Below are 22,514 nucleotides of genomic sequence, written 5' to 3'. Positions count from 1 at the left end.
CCGATTTTATATATAACCTGCTCCATTTCGCGGACTAGGTTCGCGGAATTAAGCTCACGGAAGGAGTTCACAAACTTCAGCAGAAATTCTCGGGTCGAGAACTTTCGCCAGTTCGCGGACTTGGCTCACACCACATTCTGTTTCTCTTGATCAACAAAGTTCGCAAACTTTGGTTCAAGGAATAAGGACTTATACATATATGTGTTTCCACAAGAATGCTTATATCCTACCAATGGTTATGTAATCTAAACTCTCATTTCAATCATTGAAACATTCTCAAAGGACGTTATGTAGCCGTTATTCACAGACCATTTTTCGTCAGAGAAATTTCCAAAGTGATTGAAACATAACATGACATTCGTCACTAGGTAAAGATGAATTTGGCTAAAGAGAAAGCTTACCAACACATATTTCGAGAAATAGATAGGCGAGTTACACTCGACTCGAAATAGCAAATGTGTATAATGGAAGTCTATATATCAAAACGACTTTTGTCTCAAGAATAGGAGATAGAGTAGATAGACTTTTGAGTGACAGATAAGTTCAAGTCTCCACATACCTTTTAGTCGATGAAGATCCACCAGTTCCTTGAGTAGTCCTTCGTCTTGTATGATGATTGTCATAGAGTCTTGAGCTCAACTACACTTTCTATCCTAGTCCGAGACCTTTAGCCATATAGGCTAGAAATCAAGACTTATAGTTTTGATCACTAACATTGACAAACATGCTTGAGATAGCAATGCATACGAGTTCGACCGAGCAATGCTCTAACAATCTCCCGCTTTGTCAATTGTAGTGACAAAACTATTAATACATATGAAATACAAAAAATAAATAAATTAACTTTTGTAGCTCCTATTCCACATGCCTAATCTTCAACATTACTCGAAATCTTCGTCACTTCCAAGTACTCCAATGATCCCAAAGGTTCTAAGTCATTACTTGAAAATCCATAGCTATAACAACAAGAAAACAATAGTCCTCAGTCATTGTTATACAGTGTCATAGTATCATTACACAGCGTCAAAGTCCAATTGTATCACAACTTCAACAACAATACTTGAAAATCCATAGCTATAACAACAAGAAAACAATAGTCCTCAGTCATTGTTATACAGTGTCATAGTATCATTACACATCGTCAAAGTCCAATTGTATCACAACTTCAACAACAATACTATGGTGATATGTATCACTCCCCCTTAGTCAATACTCCATCTCACATGGAAACCACTCTCCCTTAATGATCTGAAAACCATATGTATTTGTAGTGTGAACTAAATATTAATTCTCCCCTTTTTTTTCAATAAAATTGGCAAAGGTACAAGAACGGGATCCTAAAGAAATTTCCGAAAGAGACATTTCTTGACCAAAAGAAAGAAAAAGTATATCATCTTATTTAGATGCAATCATAAAGTCGGAGCTAAATGCATTCATCAAGGAGTTTGTAAAGATACAAGATAACCCCTATAATATTCCACACCCACATTTCCCACAAATATTTGGCAATTAAGCGCAAGTTCAAAAGAACTCTCCCCCATAAAATGTCATTCCCGAGAGAACAACATGAGCGACCTTAATTTCGAAGGAAAAGAAGGATTTCTTTGGACATAACAAATCACATACAAGTATGAATTTGAATCCAAAATATTCAATTAAACTAACCACAAGAGAACCCATGATTAATTTAATCGATAAATGCTCAACATAGTGAACTTATGGAGACTCAAAATATACAATTAGATTAATCACAAGAGAACCCATAATTAATCTAATCGAAATACACAATCAAACTAATCACAATAGTAATCAATTTAATTGGTCGTGCTCGACATAAGAAAACTTACGGAGCAACAACTAAATAACCAAACAAGATGATTAATTTAGTTGAAAATGCTCGACACAAAGTACCTTACGGAACAACAACATAGCTAATCATGAAAATAATCAACTTGGTCGTGCAACACTCAACATAAGACACTTTACGGAGCCTCACAATAATACATAAAATATGGATCAGGGAAGATCAATTACTGCGGAAAACACAAGGATTCATTCTATTTTCCATCACTATTCGCATAACGACATTCAATAGATATAATCCTTGAAAAAAAAAGATTTTAACCTATCTTCCATAAATAATTGACATAATAGGCTTAACGTTTGTATTTGTCAAAAGTATATTCATTCTTTTATCAATACATGCATATCGACATACGAAGGACTTTACTTTTGACAAGGTATGGGATAGTCATAGTTCACGGATGCAAACACACATATCCCATAACAATATTGCAATATATAAAACCATAAAGATTAATACTGCAAAAATCATCTTCCAAACAAATTTAGAATTTAAACCAATAAATCTAAAAACATGAAGATGAAAACGTTAGACATAGCTATGTGTAATCACAATAATGGCTATTCCAAACTCTAGTTATTCTTCTAATAAAAACAAGAAAATAGAAGATTTACTAGGCAATAAGACCTTTGAAGAATTCTTTATCATCCCCGAACTCCTTGTCGTCAACAACCATTGGGATATAAGGTTCATTAAGGTATGAGTTTATATCAATAAAACTTCTCGACTGATGTTGTCGAACCAGGGCCTTCTTAAACACAAAAGCCTTTATTTGTTGAATATCCTTTGGCATCTCCTTCAACTCTTCAAGAACACCAGAAAACTTCTGAGAGTTTGAAGGAACGGCGCTTGGCTTCCTCACATTCCTTATTTTTCTTTTCAAGGTAGGATATAACGGAGATTTTTCTTTTTCCTTCATGATTGATGGCTTAACAATCATATTAACATCTTTTCATTCGGAAGACATCATGCTTGGAGTATCCATAACGTATGGGTTTGTGAGAGGAAATCACAAATTGAACTCAACAAGTAGTCTTGAGATAAAAAGAGGTTTTGAGGAAGGAAAAAAAAGAATGTAGGGTTTCGAAACCTTTAAACAGGTTCGCACACGTCCAACTCACAACCCTATAAAGAGTGGAATTATCGATAATAACCCTCCTTTGTTGATAGGAAGAACAAAAAACTAAGAAAAGAAGAAAGAAAACTTTTCCTAAAGCCTGAGAGGTACAAAATCGTTGTCTCTTTTGATCAGGCTCATGAGACAAGATTTCCAAATCAACACAATCAAGTTGCGTTGTGATGAACAACAATTTGTCCACCATTTTCCTCTTGAGAGGAATCCATAGACCTATGTCTATCAAAACGATTCGACCATACTCTCTTCTCTAATGGTCTTAGTTTATCCTTGGAAACTAACTTCTTAGACGAAGATAACAGCCTACATACATCAACGGTCTTCTGAGCAAGTTTAAGTTTCCTTGCTAAATGATTTGCTCTTCGTTGAAGTTTGTTGACATGCCTCAATTGGTGTTTGTACTTGTAACACCCTTGAAAGTTCATGACCCTTCAGAGAACAATACGAGCACGTCAAACTAGGATAAAATTCAGGCTTCTGAGATTTGCACGCAACTAGACACATGGTGGAACCTGAAACATTACAGAGTTTCCAAGAAATGGGTCAATTTTTTCTTCCAGATTAGTTGGATTATCTTCTGAAAGAATATTGAGATTGATGTATGTATTGCTACAGTTGTTAGGGAATTGCTGGGTCGAACTCGCATGCGTTGCTATCTCAAGCATGTTTGTCAATGTTAGTGATCAAAACTATAAGTTTTGATTTCTAGGCTACATAGCTAAAGGTCTCGGACTAGGATAGAAAGTGTAGTTGAGCTCAAGAACTCCATGGAAATCATCATACAAGACGAAGGAATACTCAAGGAACTGGTGGATCTTCATCGACTAAAAGGTATGTGGAGACTTGAACTTATCTGTCACTCAAAAGTCTATCTATTTTATCTCTTACTCTTGAGACAAAAGTCGTTTTGATATATAGACTTTCATTATGCATATTTGTTATTTCGAGCCGAGTTTATCTCACCTATCTATTTCTTGAAATATGCGTTGGTAAGCTTTCGCTTTAGCCGAATTCATATTTACCTAGTGACGAAAGTCATGTTATGTTTCAATCACTTTGAAAATTTCTCTGACGAAAAATGGTCTGTGAATAACTGCTATATCCGTCCTCTGAGAATGTTTTAATGATTGAAATGAGAGTTTAGATTACATAACCATTGGTAGGATATAAGCATTGTTGTGGAAACACATATATGTATAAGTTCTTATTCTTTGATCCAAAGTTTGCGAACTTTGTTGATCAAGAGAAATGGAAGTGGCGTGAGCCAAGTCCTCGAACTCAGTCCGCGAACTGGCGGAAGTTCTCGACCCGAGAATTTCTGCTGGAGTTTGTGAACTCCTTCCATGAGCTTAAGTCCGCGAACTTGAGCAGGTTATATCTAAAACCGGTTGTTCTTGAACTCATGTTTATTTAAACTAACGAATGCTTTTGCAAACCGTGGCTATAAAGTTCATGAACCGATTCGAGTGAATCAAACCGTTTTTGCTTCGATTGTGTCTTGTGTAGTTACATAAGATCTAAGCAATTGAACAACTCTCTAACTAGGTCATTTAAGTCATTTAAACTAGTTATGGTGAAGAAGAATATGGTTGATATGAAAGTAATCATATGGCTAACCATTTGGTTGACTATTGTTGAACCAACAAATGTTAATGTTTGGGAACGGTTCGTAAATCCAAAATTGGACATTTCATTTGTGTGTAACAAGCTAAGTTTTCGATCCAACGGTTGAGAAATATTAGCTTGAATCTAATCAGGTTTTCATCTAACGGTGAATATTGAATGCTTTTTTACCAAGCTAACATTGATTGCAAACCCTGATTTAAAAACTATATAAGGGAGAACTCTAGCAACTGGGAAACCTAATCCCCACACCTTACGTATGATACCAGTTGCATAGCTAGAGTCGATTCTCCTTTAACCTTTGGTTTCTTCTTCTAAACCAGGTTAAGGTCTTAAAGACTTCATTGGGATTGTGAAGCCAGACCGATACTACTTTTCTTGTAGTTGTGTGATCTGATCTTGCATCTGCTATCGTTACGAGTACGATTGTAATAATTGGCTCGAGATTCTATATCTCTGATAGGCAAGATAGAAAAGTAATCACAAACACTTTGTCTCATCGTTTGTGATTCCACAATATCTTTTTTCACTGCGTCGATTAAGATTATTGTGAGGTGATCAATAATACTAGGTTGTTCTTTGGGAATATAAGACCGGTTTATTGATTGGTTCATGTTCACCTTGATTTATCAAAAGACGGAACAAAACTCGTAGGTATATTCGTGGGAGACGGATTTATCTATTACCGTAGATTTTTCTGTGTGATGCAGATTTGTTTATTAAAGTATTAGACTTTGGGTCGTAGCAACTCTTAGTTGTGGGTGAGATCAGCTAAGGGAATCAAGTACGTCGCATCCTGCTGGGATCAGAGGCGTAGGAGCAAAACTGTACCTTGGATCAGTGTGAGATTGATTGGGGTTCAACTACAGTCCAGGCCGAAGTTAATTTGGAGTAGGCTAGTTTCTGTAGCGGATTAATACAGTGTGTGTTCAATCTGGACTAGGTCCCGGGGGTTTTCTGCATTTGCAGTTTCCTCGTTAACAAAATTCTGGTGTGTGTGTTATTTCTATTCCGCGTTATATTTGTTTATATAATTAAAATATCACAGGTTATGCGTTGTTCAATTAATTAGAATATCCGACCTTTTGGTTGTTGATTTAAATTGATTGACACTTGGATATTGGTATTTGGTACCATCCAAGTTATCTCTCTTTGATAAAGACTCGCAGATTTCTATTTTCTTGATTAAAGATCAAACCGAGAGATTGAGATATAAACTCTTTGATATAAGTTTATCTAGATTGAGTCTGACTGTCTAGTTGATTCTCTAGAAAGTATATTGGAGTTTGTCCATACAGATTGCTAATCGAATTGTTGGGTGTGGTTGTTGTACCCCCGCTTTTTCAGTTGGTGTCAGAGCAGGCAAACACGTTTAAGACCTTACAAGTCTGTGTTTGTAGCGATCTGACTATATGGACAGAGGTGCTATCTCTATTAACGTACCACCAGTCTTCGATGGCTCTAATTACTTATGGTGGAAAATTGTTATGCGATATTTTCCTCAAGCGCGTGATTTTCAATCATGGGTATATGTTGTTAATGGCTATGATCCTCCCGTTGTGGCAGTTGGAGATGTAAACATTCCCAAACCTATTGGTGAATATAGCCCTGCTGAGATACTTGCTGCAAAGCAAAACTCCGACAGTTTAAATGCGATCATACATGCCATTACCCCAAATCTTCAGCACCATGTGACTAATTGCACTAAGTCGCAAGAAGCTTGGGATATCTTGGAAACCGTATTCGAAGGTAATTCCAGTGAAAAGGAAGCTAGGATTCAAAACCTTAATTCCGATTGGGAAAACCTTCGTATGGCAGATGAAGAAACATTTGATGAGTTTAATCACAAAGTGTCTGAAATTGTTAATGTATCCTTTGCATTGGGAAAGATTATTCCTGAAAAGGACATTGTGATGAAAATTCTCAGATCGCTGCCATCCAGATACGATTCTAAGAAGCATGCCATCGTTGAGGGAAATAACCTTGATAATCTCTCCAGAAATACGTTGGTTGGGAAGCTTAAGATCTTTGATCACGAACATTCATCCAAAACTAAGGATGTTGCGTTCAAAGCACAAAAGGACACTAAATTACTTGATAAGAGTAAAAAAGTGTATATCTCTGAAGATGATCATTCTGAGACAGATTCATCAGATGAAGATCTTGACAAGTCAGTCTCGATGATCACAAGACAGTTTAGGGATCTTTTGTTGAAGAGAAGTAAACGGTTCTCCAGAGATAAGCCTAAGGTATCAGTTAAACCTCATAATCGTATTCCTCCTATAAACAGGGAAACATATGAGACTGATGATGAGGATATGCCTCAGTGCTTTAAGTGTAAAGGATTTAGTCATTTTGCAAACGAGTGTCTAAATCGTAGAAAATACACTGGGAACAAAGGTCTTGCTGCAACTCTTGATGAAATGTCTGACAGCTATGATTCTAATGAAGACGAGAAATCAAGTGTTGCACTTCTTTGTGAAAATATTGATTTTGATAATTGTAGCAATACATACATCAATCTCAATATTCTTTCAGAAGATAATCCAACTAATCTGGAAGAAAATTGACCCATTTCTTGGAAACTCTGTTTGTAATGTTTCAGGTTCCACCATGTGTCTAGCTGCATGCACATCTCAGAAGCCTGATTTATACCTAGTTTGACATGTTCGTATTGTTCTCTAAAGGGTCATGAAATTTCAAGGTGTTACAAGTACAAACACCAATTGAGGCACGTCAACAAACTTCAGCGAAGACCAAATCATTTAGCAAGGAAGCTTAAACTTTCTCAGAAGACCGCTGAGGTATGTAGGATCTTATGTTCGTCTAAGAAGTTAGTTTCCAAGGATAAACCAAGACCATTAGAGAAGAAAGTATGGTCGAGTCGGTTTGATAGACAGGAGTGTGAGGATTCCTCTCAAGAAGAAAATGGTGGACAAATTGTTGTTCACCGCAACGCAACTTGATTGTGTTGATTTGGAAATCTTATCTCATGTGCCTGATCAAAAGAGACAATGATTTAGTACCTCTCAGGCTTTAGGAAAAGTTTTCTTTCTTATTTTCTTAGTTCTTGTTCGTCATGTCTATCAAAGGAGGGTTATTATCGACAATTCCACTCTTTATAGGGTTGTGAGTTGGACGTGTGCGAACATGTTTAAAGGTTTCGAAACCCTGCATTCCTTTTTCCTTCCTCAAAACATCTTTTAATCTCAAGACTAGTTGTTGAGTTCAATTTGTGATTTCCTCTCACAAACCCATACGTTATGGATACTCCAAGCATGATGTCTTCTGATGGAAAGGATGTTAATGTGATTGTTAAGCCATCAATCATGAAGGAAAAAGATAAATCTCCATTATCTCATACCTTGAAAATAAAAAGGAGGAATGTGAGGAAGCCAAGAGCCGTTCCTTCAAACTCTTAGAAGTTTTCTGGTGTTCTTGAAGAGTTGAAGGATATGCGAAAGGAGATTCAACAAATAAAGGCTTTTTTGTATAAGACTCATGAGATTCATAAGGCCCAGGTTCGACAACATCAGCCGAAAAGGTTTTTTGATATAAACTCCTACCTTAATGAACCTTATGTCCCAATGGTTGTTGACGACAATGAGTTCGGGGACGATAAAGAATTCTTCAAAGGTCTTATTGCCTAGTAAATCTTCTATTTTCTTGTTTTTATTAGAAGAATAACTAGAGTTTGGAATAGCCATTATTGTGATTACACATAGCTATGTCCAACGTTTTCATCTTCATGTTTTTAGATTTATTGGTTTAAATTCTAAATTTGTTTGGAAGATGATGTTTGCAGTATGAATCTTTATGGTTTTATATATTGCAATATTGTTATGGGATATGTGTGTTTACGTCCGTGAACTTGACCGTCCCATATCTTGTCAAAAGTAAAGTCTTTCGTAAGTCGATATGCATGTATTGATAAAGAATGAATGGACTTTTGACAAATACAAAAGTTAAGCCTATATTGTCAATCTTTGATGGAAGATAGGTTAAAATATTTTTTTTGCAAGGATTATGTCTATTGTATGTCATTGTGCAAATAGTGATGGAAAATAGAATGAATCCTTGAGTATTCCGCAGTAATTGATCTTCCCTGATCCATATTTTATGTATTACTCTGAGGCTCCGTAAAGTGTATTATGTTGAGCATTAAACAACCAAGTTGATTATTTTTGATTAGCTATGTTGTTGTTCCGTGAGGTACTTTATGTCGAGCATTTTCAACTAAGTTAATCATCTTGTTTGGTTATTTATTTGTTGCTCCGTAAGTTTTCTTATGTCGAGCATGACCAATTAAATTGATTACTTTTGTGATTAGTTTCGTTGTGTATTTTAATTAGATTAATTATGGGTTCTCTTGTGATTAATCTAATTGTATTTTTTAAGTCTCCATAAGTTCACTTATGTTTGAGCATTTGTCGATTAAATTAATCATGGGTTCTCTTGTGGTTCATTTAATTGAACTTTTTAGATTCAAATTCAAACTTGTATGTGATTTGTTATGTCCAAAGAAATCCTTCTTTTCTTTCGAAATTAAGGTCGCTCTTGTTGTTATTTAGGGAATCACATTTAATGGGGGAGAGTTCTTTTGAACTTGTGCTTAATTGCCATATCTTTGTGGGGCCTGCGGCTGTGGAATATTATAGGGGTTATCTTGTATCTTTATAAACTCCTTGATGAATGCATTTAGCTTAGGCTTTATGATTCCATCTAAATAACAAGTTGATATTTTTGCTTTCTTTTAGTCAAGAAATGTCTCTTTCGGAAATTTCATTAGGATCCCGTTCTTGTACCTTTGCCAATTTTATTGACAAAAAGGGGAAGAATTAAAATGTAGTTCACACTACAAATATATATGGTTTTCGGATCATTATGTAAGGGGGAGTGGTTTCCATGTGAGATGGAGTATTGACTAAGGGGGAGTGATACATATCACCACAGTATTGTTGTTAAAGTTGTGATACAATTGGACTTTGACGCTGTGTAATGATATTATGACATTGTATAACAATGATTGAGAACTATTGTTTTCTTATTGTTATAGCTACGGATTTTCAACAACGATGATGCTAAACTTACAACCTTTGGGATCATTGGAGTACTTGGAAGTGACAAAGATTTCGAGTAATGTTGAAGATTAGGCATGTGGAATAGGAGCTACAAAAGTTAATTTATTTATTTATTGTATTACATATGTATTAATAGTTTTTCCACTAAAATTGACAAAGGGGGAGATTGTTAGAGCATTGCTCGGTCGAACTCGCATGCGTTGCTATCTCAAGCATGTTTGTCAATGTTAGTGATCAAAACTATAAGTCTTGATTTCTAGCATACATAGCTAAAGGTCTCGGACTAGGATAGAAAGTGTAGTTGAGATCAAGAACTCCATGACAATCATCATACAAGATGAAGGACTACTCAAGGAACTGATGGATCTTCATCGACTAAAAGGTATGGGGAGACTTGAACTTATCTGTCACTCAAAAGTTTATCTATTCTATCTCCTACTCTTGAGACAAAAGATGTTTTGATATATAGACTTTCATTATGCACATTTGCTATTTCGAGCCGAGTTTATCTCTCCTATCTATTTCTCGAAATATGCGTTGGTAAGCTTTCGCTTTAGCCGAATCCATCTTTACCTAGTGACGAAAGTCATGTTATGTTTCAATCACTTTGAAAATTGCTTTGACGAAAAATGGTCTGTGAATAACGGCTATATCCGTCATCTGAGAATATTTCAATGATTGAAATGAGAGTTTAGATTACATAACCATTTGTAGGATATAAGCATTGTTGTGGAAACACATATATGTATAAGTCCTTATTCCTTGAACCAAAGTTTACGAACTTTGTTGATCAAGAGAAATGGAAGTGGCGTGAGCCAAGTCCGCGAACTGGCGGAAGTTCTCGACCCGAGAATTTATGCTGGAGTTTGTGAACTCCTTCCATGAGCTTAAGTCCGCGAACCCAGTCCGCAAACTTGAGCAGGTTATATCTAAAACCGGTTGTTCTTGAACTCATGTTTATTTAAACTAAGGAATGCTTTTGCAAACCGTGGCTATAAAGTTCATGAACCGATTCGAGTGAATCAAACCGTTTTGGCTTCGATTGTGTCTTGTGTAGTTACATAAGATCTAAGCAATTGAACAACTCTCTAACTAGTTCATTTGAGTCATTTGAACTAGTTATGGTGAAGAAGAATATGGTTGATATGAAAGTAATCATATAGTTAACCATTTGGTTAACTATTGTTGAACCAACAAGTGTTAATGTTTGGGAACGCTTCGTAAACCCAAAATTGAACATTTCATTTGTGTATAACAAGCTAAGTTTTCGATCCAACGGTTGAGAAATATTAGCTTGAATCTAATTAGGTTTTCATCTAACGGTGAATATTGAATGCTCTGTTACCAAGCTAACATTCATTGCAAACTATTATTTGAAAACTATATAAGGGAGAACTCTAGCAACTGCGAAACCTAATCCCCATACCTTACGTGTGATACTAGTTACATAGCTAGAGTCGATTCTCCTTTAACCTTTGGTTTCTTCTTCTAAACCAGGTTAACGACTTAAAGACTTCATTGGGATTGTGAAGCCAGACTGATACTACTTTTCTTGTAGTTGTGTGATCTGATCTTGCATCTTCTATCATTACGAGTACCATTGTAATAATTGGCTCGAGATTTTATATCTCCGATAGGCAGGATAGAAAAGTAATCACAAACACTTCGTCTCATCGTTTGTGATTCCACAATATCTTTTTTCGCTGCGTCGATTAAGATTATTATGAGGCGATCAATAATACTCGGCTGTTCTTCGGGAATATAAGACCAGTTGATTGATTGGTTCCTGTTCACCTTGATTTATCAAAAGACGGAACAAAACTCGTAGGTATATTCGTGGGAAACGGAGTTATCTATTACCTTAGACTTTTCTGTGTGATACAGACTTTTTTATTAAAGTCTTCGACTTTGGGTCGTAGCATCCTGTTGGGATCAGAGGCGTAGGAGCATAACTGTACCTTGGATCAATGTGAGATTGATTGGGGTTCAACTACAGTCCAGACCGAAGTTAATTTGGAGTAGGCTAGTGTCTGTAGCGGTTTAATACAATGTGTGTTCAATCTGAACTAGGTCCCGGGGTTTTTCTGCATTTGCGGTTTTCTCGTTAACGAAATTCTGGTGTCTGTGTTATTTCTGTTCCGCATTATATTTGTTTATATAATTGAAATATCATAGGTTGTGCATTGTTCAATCATTTAGAATATCCGACCTTTGGTTGTTGATTTAAATTGATTGACACTTGGATATTGGTCTTCGGTCGACCTCGCATGCGTTGCTATCTCAAGCATGTTTGTCAATGTTAGTGATCAAAACTATAAGTCTTGATTTCTAGCCTACATAGCTAAGTCTCGGACTAGGATAGAAAAGTGTAGTTGAGCTCAAGGACTTCATGGGGATTCATCATACAACGACGAAGATCTACTCAAGGAACCGTGGAACTTCATCAACAAAAAGGTATGTGGATACTTGAACTTATCTATCACTCAAAAGTCTATCTCTTCTATCTCCTACTTCTTATGAGACAAAAGTCGTATGCTATATAGACTGGATCATACACATTTGATATTTCGAGCCGAGTATATCTCGCCTATCTATATCTCGAAATCATGTGTTGGTAAAGCGTTTCGCTTTGATCAAGTTTATCTTCACCTAGTGACGAAAGTCATGAAAAGTTTCAATTACTTTGAGAATTGCTCTGACGTGAAACGGTCTGTGAATAACGGCTATATAACGTCCTATGAGAATGTCTTAATGATTGGAATGAGAGTTTAGATTACATAACCATGTATTCCTTGATCCGAAGTGTTCAAACTTTGTTGATTGAGAGAAACAGTAGGAATTGGCTTTTCCAAGTCCGCGAACCCAGTCCGCGAACTGATGGAAGTTTTAGTACCGAGAATTTCTGCTAGGATTTTCCAAAAACTCGTTTGCGTGTAAGTCCGCGAACTGGCGAAAGTCTCTTTGCCGAGATTTTCTACTGAGTTTGGAAAACACCACCGGTTGTCTTAAGTCCGCGAACTTGTTTGTGAGCTTAATAGGTTATGATCTAAAGATGTGCTCTGAACATGAAACTTAAATTACTAAGGAATGATTTATGCAAACCGTGGCTATAAAGTTCATGAGCCGATTCAATCGAATCGAATCGTCTTTGTTTCAATTGTGTCTTGTGTAGTTACATAAGATCTCATAGCAATTGAACAACTTTTTAACTAGTTCATTTGAGTCAATTGAACTAGTTATGGTGAAGAAGAACTAGGTTATATGAAATGCTCATATGGTTAACCTTTTGGGTTATTATGTTGAACCAACATACACGTACACGTTTGGGCATGGTTTTCACAAACCCAGTAAACGTCTACCCAAGTGTGTGTGACAAGCTAAGTTTTCGATCTAACGGTTGAGAAATATTAGCTTGAATCTAAATCAGGTTTTCATCTAACGGTGAATATGGATTGCTTTGTAACTAAGGAAAAACCCTGATTTGAAGGCTATATAAAGGAGACATCTAGCATTGTGCAAAACTAATCCACAAACGTCTGTGTGATACTAGTGCGCTCGCTAGAGTCGATTCTTCTTTAACCTTTGGTTTTCTTCTCTAAAACCAGGTTAACGACTTAAAGACTTCATTGGGATTGTGAAGCCAGACCGATACTACTTTTATCGTAGTTGTGTGATCTGATCTTGCATCTTCTATCGTACGAGTACAATCTTTGATTGGCTTGATATCGTGAGAGTTCTCCGATAGGCAAGATAAAGAAGTCACAAACATCTTCGTCTCACTGTTTGTGATTCCTCGACAAACCGCATGTGTAGTCAGGAAGGATTGTAGAGAGGTGATTGATTAATCTAGGTTGTTCTTCGGGAATATAAGACCGAATTATCAATTGGTTCATGTTCACCTTGATTTCATATCTTAAGGCGGAACAAAACCTAGGGTTTATCTGTGGGAGACAAATTTATCCTTTGATAGACTTTTCTGTGTGAGACAGATTTGTTTATTATCAAGTCTGCGATTTTGGGTGGCAGCAACTCTTGGTTGTGGGTGAGATCATCTAAGGGAATCAAGTGCGCAGTATCCTGTTGGGATCAGAGGCGTAGGAGTACAATTGTACCTTGGATCGGTGGGAGACTGATTGGGGTTCAACTATAGTCCAGTCCGAAGTTAGCTTGTAGTAGGCTTCTGTAACGTCTTAATACATTGTGGATTCAATCTGGACTAGGTCCTGGGGGTTTTCTGCATTTGTGGTTTCCTCGTTAACAAAACTTCTGGTGTCTGTGTTATTTCTTTTCCGCATTATATTTTATATAATTGAAATAATACAGGTTGTGCGTTCGTGATCATCAATTGGAAATCCAACCTTTGGTTGTTGATTGATCTTTGGATATTGGTCTTTGTTACTGTCCAACTTATTCCTTGTATTTGATAAAGACTCGCTATTGTTTTTTGTAGTTGCAGGAAATCCTACACTACACCCCTCATATGATTTCATTATTAATCAACTCATTTTTAGGTTTACACTCTTAATTTTATTGATTAATCTTTGAATGTTCTTACAAGAAAATATAAAGAAATCAAGAATGATCTCTGCTCTAGACTTTCTCTCTCCTATTTACTTGTTTCTTACTCAAAAAACATCTCCCCCTCTCTTTATAACTCCAACGACTATTTATAAGGAAATACATAGTGGATGACAGCTAATCTGTCCTTTATTTTCGGGTATGATCTGCGACATTCTCGCAACCTTACAAATGTTAATTTCGCAAACTCTCTAATTTTCGCAGGACTATCATATCTTTCTCGTGATCTTAGCTGACGTCATTTATTTTATTCTTCCTGAAATTGTTCTGCGACGCTATTGTATTGTGTTGTTGATAATTTCGCTGAAATATTGTCGTTGCGAGATTCTGATCCTACATCTTTCCTCTTCTCATATCTTTTCTGCAAAGTAGAGAATGATGTGAGAAATGTCGCAGATGTTCTCCTCTTCATATTCTGCATTTATCACACGTATTCTTTCTTCCATTTATTTCTTGACACGTCTTCTGTAACCGTTGCTTTTTAACCGCTTATATCTTTCCGTATTAATCGTGTTTATTTCTCGAGGAGAAATTCCCTCTATATATATTCCTTCTCACTCTCTTGTTCTTTCTTTTTATTTTCTCTGCAACTTCATCGTTCTTCTGCAAATTCCATTATTGCAACTTTTCTTCTTTCTTCTTCAATCTTTTTAAGTTCTTCCTCATCTTCATACTATTTCTTCTACAGATTCTTCATAGTTTGTAATTTTCTTCGAAACAATCTCCCTGCTATTGTCTTCCATGGATTCATCAAGGTTAGTTTTCTTTTTTCTTCTTTATGAGTTTTACTGAAATTGATCTTGTTTATTGCCTTATTTGATGTTGTTTATGTGATTCCCATACTCTTGTTATTTCAGCAAAAGCGCCTCCAACACTAGATTTACAGTTCAAAACCCTAACATTCCCAAATCGCAGCATAAGGTTGTTGCGCATAAAAGAAAGTCTTCGAATGAGAAGGTAGTAAGAAACACTATTCTTTTCTAATAACAATATTGTTTCCTCTGTTTCTTATCTGGATTTTAATTCGCAGGGTGATAAAGATGTTAATAAACCTCTCAAGAAATCTCGCCACCTTAAAATTGTTCCAACTTCTGTTCCCTTCCACTTACTCATCTCTTCTAAATCTCCTGCGGAATCTTCGAAAGATAAACCTTTATCTCCAATTCGCGAAAAAAGCTGCCTCAGACTTCATTTCTTCAGCTGACCTTTCAATGATTGACACTCTCCCTGTTGATCCTGCTGTGAATGAAACCTCTTCTCTTCCCATTGAGAATGTTTCTCAACCTTCTATCTCTACCAGTTCTCTACCTAAGTCTCTTCCTCTTTCGAAAGAAACCGTGGAAGGGATAGATATTGCCTTCAAAGTTTTATCTGAAGTTCTGGATGATGTCAAGAAGTCTTCTATTGATCCTATCAAGTCTAATGTTTGCGAAATTCTGAGCAAGCATTTGGGTTCTGACAGAGCTGCTTCGCAGACAGCTTTGGAAAAGGAATCTAATGCTCTTCGTCTCGAAAATCATAAGCTTCAGAATGTTTTGCTGGATCGTGACAATCTTCGCAAGAAGAATGATGAATTGAGAGGTATGATTTTATTATCTGTGTCTTTAATTTGCCTTTTTAATGGTTTTATCCTTCCCATATTTAATTATCCTTGAAATCCCTCTTTCGCATGTTAAGCTTTAAACCAGAAACGAATAATGAAGAGATATCAATTTGAATCTTCTGTTGAACAATCCCGTGTTGATAAAGAAATCTTGATGGATCAATATAACCAATTAGATAACCTCTATTCATATTCTCTTGATCATATAAATAATCTTACCAATGAAAATACCCAATTAGTTCAAAGACAAGATTTATTAAGTAATGAAGTATCTCGTCTTTCTTATTCTTTAACTAAAACTAATTTAGGGATGGAAACTTTATCAGATAAGAATAAAACCTTATCCCAAGAGAAGAGAACTTATTTAAACAAGATGGCGATATCTTCGCAACAACTTAGTATTCTTCAAAAAGTATGTGATGACCAATAGCAATCTCTTCACTCTTTGCGAAATGAACTTAAAGAAGTAACAGATCTATCGCTGAAAGAGATACACTCACTCAAGGTAGAATAGCTTTAAGTGTAAAGGCGAATCAGCTTAAAGATCAATATTCCAAATTAGAAGAATCTTATTCTTCTCTTGCGAAGAAAAATGCCTTTCTTGTTTCTAAAGAGAAAAATCTTCAGTCTCGACTTAAAGGTTTAGTTGGAGATAAATTTGATGACGCAATGGACCGTTGGGAGAATAGTTGTCTGTCCTTGATTCAACACCTTATTTCGCAAAAGGAAGGTAGTCATAATAGTTTGACTGCCTTAATTATCTTTTCTTTGTCATATCTCTTGAATTCTTATCTTAATGAAATTTTGTATTCTATCTTTCGCAGAGTCTGAGAAGAATCTTCATTCTTCCATTTCTGTTTTGGAGGCTAAATATGCCAAAATTCGCAAAGAAAATGCATTGCTCGTCTCTACCTTACTGGTTCTCGCGACCGAGCAGAAAGAAGACTTGATTATCTTGCTTATTTTAAGGATATTCAAGATAGGAATCATCAGAGAGCACTTCTTCGCCAAGTTCATCTCCGGGCTGAAGTCCTTGTAAATGACATTTTATTGTCCAAATCTCTTCCTCCTACATCAATTGATCCTTTAGAAGTAGATGATGATGAAGTTCCTCGTCCTGCTGATAGTGATTATGATTACGAAAGCGGTGCAGAGGATAATTTCTTGGAAGATGAAGAAGAGATTCCTTCTAAAGAAGCATCTGCTGGTGTTAATCAGAATGAGAAAGAAATTTCTCCTGAAGAAGTAATTGCTGGCGATAATCAAGATGCTAGTCAAGGCGAAGATCAAAACCGAAATGAAGGAGAGGCTTGCGAGAATATTGGCGAAGAATTTCTGTTATCTCCTGCTACTGAAATTAATACTGAAGCTTGAGCTTCTTATCTAGCTTTGTCTTCTTGAACTGTCTTATTTTTATCACTTTTGCGAGTTACATTTTTCAACCAACTTTGGAGTCAACTTTTCCTTTTAATATTTTGTTGATGAGAAAGATAATGCTTCTTGTGTATTGATTCCCATACTTGCCTCTCATTATCTTTCTTGCAAAAAATAATCTGTTACGAATACTTATAAATATTTTGTCATATGGTCTTATTTTGCCTTCCTAATTAAAGGTCTTATTATGCCACCTCTTGTCATTGCGACAAAATCGCAGGACGTCCTTGCACTTTCATGCAAAAACCCATTGATCTTGCCTTAACTTTTTCTTTTGTATTATGGCCTCTTCAGGAATGTTGCGACAATATGACAGGCCTAAATATTCTTGCGAAAATAAAGTCCCCATGACATTGCCGTCTTGCGACGAAATCGCAGGACGTCTTCGCACTTTCATGCGAAAACCCATTGATCTCGTCTTATCCTTTTCTTTTGTATTATTGCCTCTTCAGGATTGTTGCACAAATATGACAAGCCTTAATATCCTTGCGAATAAAAAGCCTCATGACATTTGCGTCTTAAGACACTTATCAGCTCCCTAATGGAGGGTGCCGCCCTTATCTCCCCCTGGTTGCCCCTTCAAGGAGGCGTACTTCTACCATACAAGGTTAGCTCCTCCCATCCAGTCTTAACAACAACCAGTTGTTTTCGCAGCCTCTTATCCCTTTTACCTATAGGGCTTATGGTTACGAGACTGCACCCTAAGTGGGGTTTTCTTCAGGCCGAGTGCAGTATAAGCCAAGACTTGTCAAGAATGGCAAGGTACGCTTCAAACGTCCCTGGCACTCTTGACTCAACCGTGTACCTCGGCGCCTTGATCAGATCTGCACTCCTTGGGAGAGTCCTTATTACCTTAGTCGCCCAACCCAAGTCATATGCTTAAGCTGAGAATCCAAGGTGCCTCTCCCGGATGGGCTTTATTGACCCCAAATCTCCATGACTCAGGTTCCGGTGGCGGTGTAGCCTTTCCCTGAGCCATGCAACAGGTACCCCCTAATATGACGTACTTTAGGTCTTACATTTGCCTCTTGCGAAATTTTATTCGCGAACTAGGGTGTACGCCATAAAGGTTCGCCCCTTTCTTTTATGTCATTGTTTGTGATTATCTCTGCGAAAATTTCGCACATCATGATCTTGTTTTGATATGAGTAATCTTGCAATTATTCTTTCAGAATCCATAACTTCTCAAAGCTTCTTACGGATAATATCTTTTTAAGTACAACCTGTTCCATGGTCTGTCTAATCTATGACCAACATCTCTTCCTTCTGGATCCATTAATCTATAAGCTCATGTTCCAACTATCTCCTTAATGATGTAAGGTCCATCCCATTTTTTCGCTAATTTTCCACCATTTTCTCGCTGATATATTGGTGTTTCTCGCAGAACTAAATCTCCTGGTTGAAATTCGCGTATTTTGACACGTTTATTATATTCTCGGGCTAATCTTCGCTGATAATTCTCCATATGTTGTAAAGCTTTTTCTCTTCTTTCTTCTAATTCATCAAGTTTATTTAAAATCAAGCCGCACTAAGATTTTTCTCCCAAGCTTCTCTTTTTGTTGTCGGAATAACAACTTCTGTTGGTAACACCGCTTCAACTCCGTATGTTAAACAAAAAGGTGACATTCCAGTAGCTTCTCTTCTAGTTGTATTATAACCATACTGCATTATGCACTTGTTCGCACCATGCTCTGTGATGTCCTTCCAATTTCTTCTTTATCTATGCATTGTTTGTTTGTTGCTTCTACTTTCCCATTAGCTTGTGGATACAAAGGAGTTTTTTCCACATTTTATCTTGAATGCATTAAGTAGCATTTCTATATTCTGTCCTTCAAATTGTTTCCCATTATCAGATACCAACTGTGCAGGAATTCCGAATCTGCAAATGATATTTTCGAATATGAATGTAAAGATATCTTTGTCGCGAATATGCTGTACTGCCTTCACTTATGTCCATTTTGTGAAATAATTTGTTGCGACTATTAAGTATCTTCTTTGTCCAGATCCTGGTAAAAATGGCCCCATAATATCTAAGCCCCACTTTCCAAAAGGCCACACACTAGTTGAAGATGAAAATGGTGCTCCAGGTGCATGTATTTTCTTTCCATGCCGCTGACAATCTTCGCAACGTCTTGATATTTGTTTTGCATCTTCATGCATATATGGCCAGTAATAACCTTGCATTTTTGCTCTATGTTCCAAAGATCTTCCTCCACTATGATTTCCATCATCCCCACTATGTAACCTTGCATTTTCTAGTTTCATTTCTATTGCGAATTTTAAGGCATGTATCACAGCTTCATATTCTGTTTCATTATTAGTGGATGCAAATTCCAATCTGAATGAAAAAGCCATTTTTATTCCTTCTGGCAAAATTAAAACAATTCCAACTCCATTTGATGATCCATCTACCAATATCTCCCATCTATTTGGTTCTGTTAATAAATCTTTTGGATCTCCATGTTCTTCTTCTACATCCATCATTTCTTCTACTGCTTCATCTTCTTCTAAAGGAAATTCTGCCAAGAAATCTGCAACAACTTGTGATTTTGGTGAAGACAAATTTCATATTTAATATCAAAGTGGCCTACTTGTGCATTCCATCTCTCCACTCTTCTGATCTTTAGAATTCTTCATCACTGATTCAATTGGTACTTTTGTTAAACCTTTATCTTGTGTGCTTGAAAGTATATACGGAGCTTAAATGATGCATAAACTAATGCTAATATTAACTTTTCAATCTTTGAGTAATTCTTCTCGGCAGTATTAAAAGTTTTGGTAATATAATAAATGGGTTTCTCCACTCCTGCGTCTACTCGCAATAACACATCACTTAATGCATGCGACGTCGCCGCAAGATAGATCAATAATTCTTCTCCTGATTCTTATATTTGTAAAATAGTTGTATTCATAAGATGTTCTTTGATTCCTTGAAAAGATTTTTCACATTCATCAGTCCATTTAAATTTCGCACCCTTCTTGAGTATATCGAAAAAGTATTTGCATTTGTCTGATGATCGCGAAATGAATCTCCCCAGCGAAGCTAGAAGCCCATTCAACTTTTGTACATCTTTTATTGTTGCTGGTGTTGGCATGTCACGAACTGCTTGCACTTTTTATGGATCAACCTACATTCCTTCCTTTGATACAATATAGCCTAAAATTTTTCCCGATGCAACTCCAATAGTACACTTCTCAGAATGTTATACTGCCGCATTTGTTCAAAAATCTCCCTCAGGTCTTGTACATGGTATTTAGCTTCTTTACTCTTTACTAACATGTCATCCACATATACTTCTAATGTTTTGTGTATCCATTCTGCGAACACCTTCTCTACCTTCCTTTGGTATGTCGCTCCCGCGTTTCGCAAACCAAATGGCATTTTCGTGTAACAATATAGACCTCTAGGGGCAAAGAAAGCAGTATGTTCTTGATCTTCTTCAGCGAGAGGGATTTGGTTATACCCTTTGTACCCATCTAAAGATGATACCCTATCATTGCCCGCGGATTCCACCATTTGAGGAATATCTGATAACGGAAAACTATCTTTGGGGCAAGCTTTGTTTAAATCAGTGAAATCTATGAAAATCCTGATTCCTTTATTTTTCTTTGGGACAATGACCATATTCGCTATCCATTCTGGGTATTTAGCTTCTCTTATGATTCCCGCCTCAAGCATTTTCTGTAGTTCTTCTTCTATTTGGGAATGGTAAGTTGTTCCAATTTTTCTTATTCTCTGTTTAAATGGTCTCACATTTTTGTTAATCTCCAGCTTGTGGCATGCAATTGATGGATCTATTCCCGGTATCTCATCCATGCTTCCTGCGAAAACATCTTTATATTCTCGCAACAAGTTAACAGTTCTTTCTTCTTCTTTCATATCCATTTTGGTTCCAATTCTCAATATTAGAGGTTCCTCTATAGTCCCAACGTTTATTTCTTTTGTTGGTTCTGCGACAGTGTAACTGGGTTTAGGTTCTCCCATTGGTGTTGGTTCTTTTATTGTTTTCATAGGTCTTTCTCCTTCTTCCGAAATTTCGCTGGGTATTCCTTTGCCTTCTTTTGCACTTATCATATATACTCTAAATTCTTCTTCTTTCTTTGCTTCCTTTGCCAACTTTCTGCGAAATTGTTTCTTTTTTGCTTGTCCTTCATAATGCTTTACTTCAATTTGATAACATAATTTCGGATTGTCAACATCTCCTCTGATTTCACCTATTCCATTTGGTGTGGGGAATTTAATACATTGATGCAACGTTGATACCACAGCTTTTATCGCATGTATCCATGGTCTTCCTAATAACATATTATATGGCGATTCCATATCCACCACGCACAACGTTACATATGTTTCGATTTCTCCAAGTGGAATTCGTACCACTATCTCTCCTTTAGGTTTTGTTGTGGATTTTCCAAAGCCGTGAACAAAATATGTTGAACTGGACATTTCTTCATATTTAAATCCCATTCCCCGGAATGCGTGATAAAATATTATATCCACTGAACTTCCTGTATCGATTAAAGTTCTGTTCGATATCCATTCTCCTGTGGATTTTGTTGTTGTCTCCTTCTCTTTTCGCGTAATAGGAACTGTGATAACCAACGAAGATATGTGATTCAAACTTTCTTTTGGTATTTCTGCCGCCATGAATATAATTTTTTGCTTTTCCCAATCTTTCAAGGGTGATGTCTTTTCTACCGCCATAACTTTCCTTCCTTCAAAATTTCGTTTATGTATTCTTCCTTTGATGTTTTCATGGAATTCATTAATCATCGTTTCTGTTATCATATTACACTCCAATCTTTTGTCATCTTCATTAATTCTATTCATCTTTTTTCTAATTGATTCACTGATTTATTTAATCACTTTCTTGATTTGAATATTCTTAACAACAATCTTCAACTTTCGATCTTCAGTCCCTGTTTCTAGCGCCATTATGTATTTGCAGGAAATCCTACACTACACCCCTCATATGATTTCATTATTAATCAACTCATTTTTAGGTTTACACTCTTAATTTTATTGATTAATCTTTGAATGTTCTTACAAGAAAATATAAAGAAATCAAGAATGATCTCTGCTCTAGACTTTCTCTCTCCTATTTACTTGTTTCTTACTCAAAAAAGATCTTCCCCTCTCTTTACAACTCCAACGACTATTTATAAGGAAATACATAGTGGATGACAGCTAATCTG

This window comes from Papaver somniferum, chromosome 7 (genome assembly GCF_003573695.1).
Source record: "Papaver somniferum cultivar HN1 chromosome 7, ASM357369v1, whole genome shotgun sequence".
Lineage (NCBI taxonomy): Eukaryota > Viridiplantae > Streptophyta > Magnoliopsida > Ranunculales > Papaveraceae > Papaver > Papaver somniferum.
Note: the sequence above shows the minus strand (reverse complement) of the source record.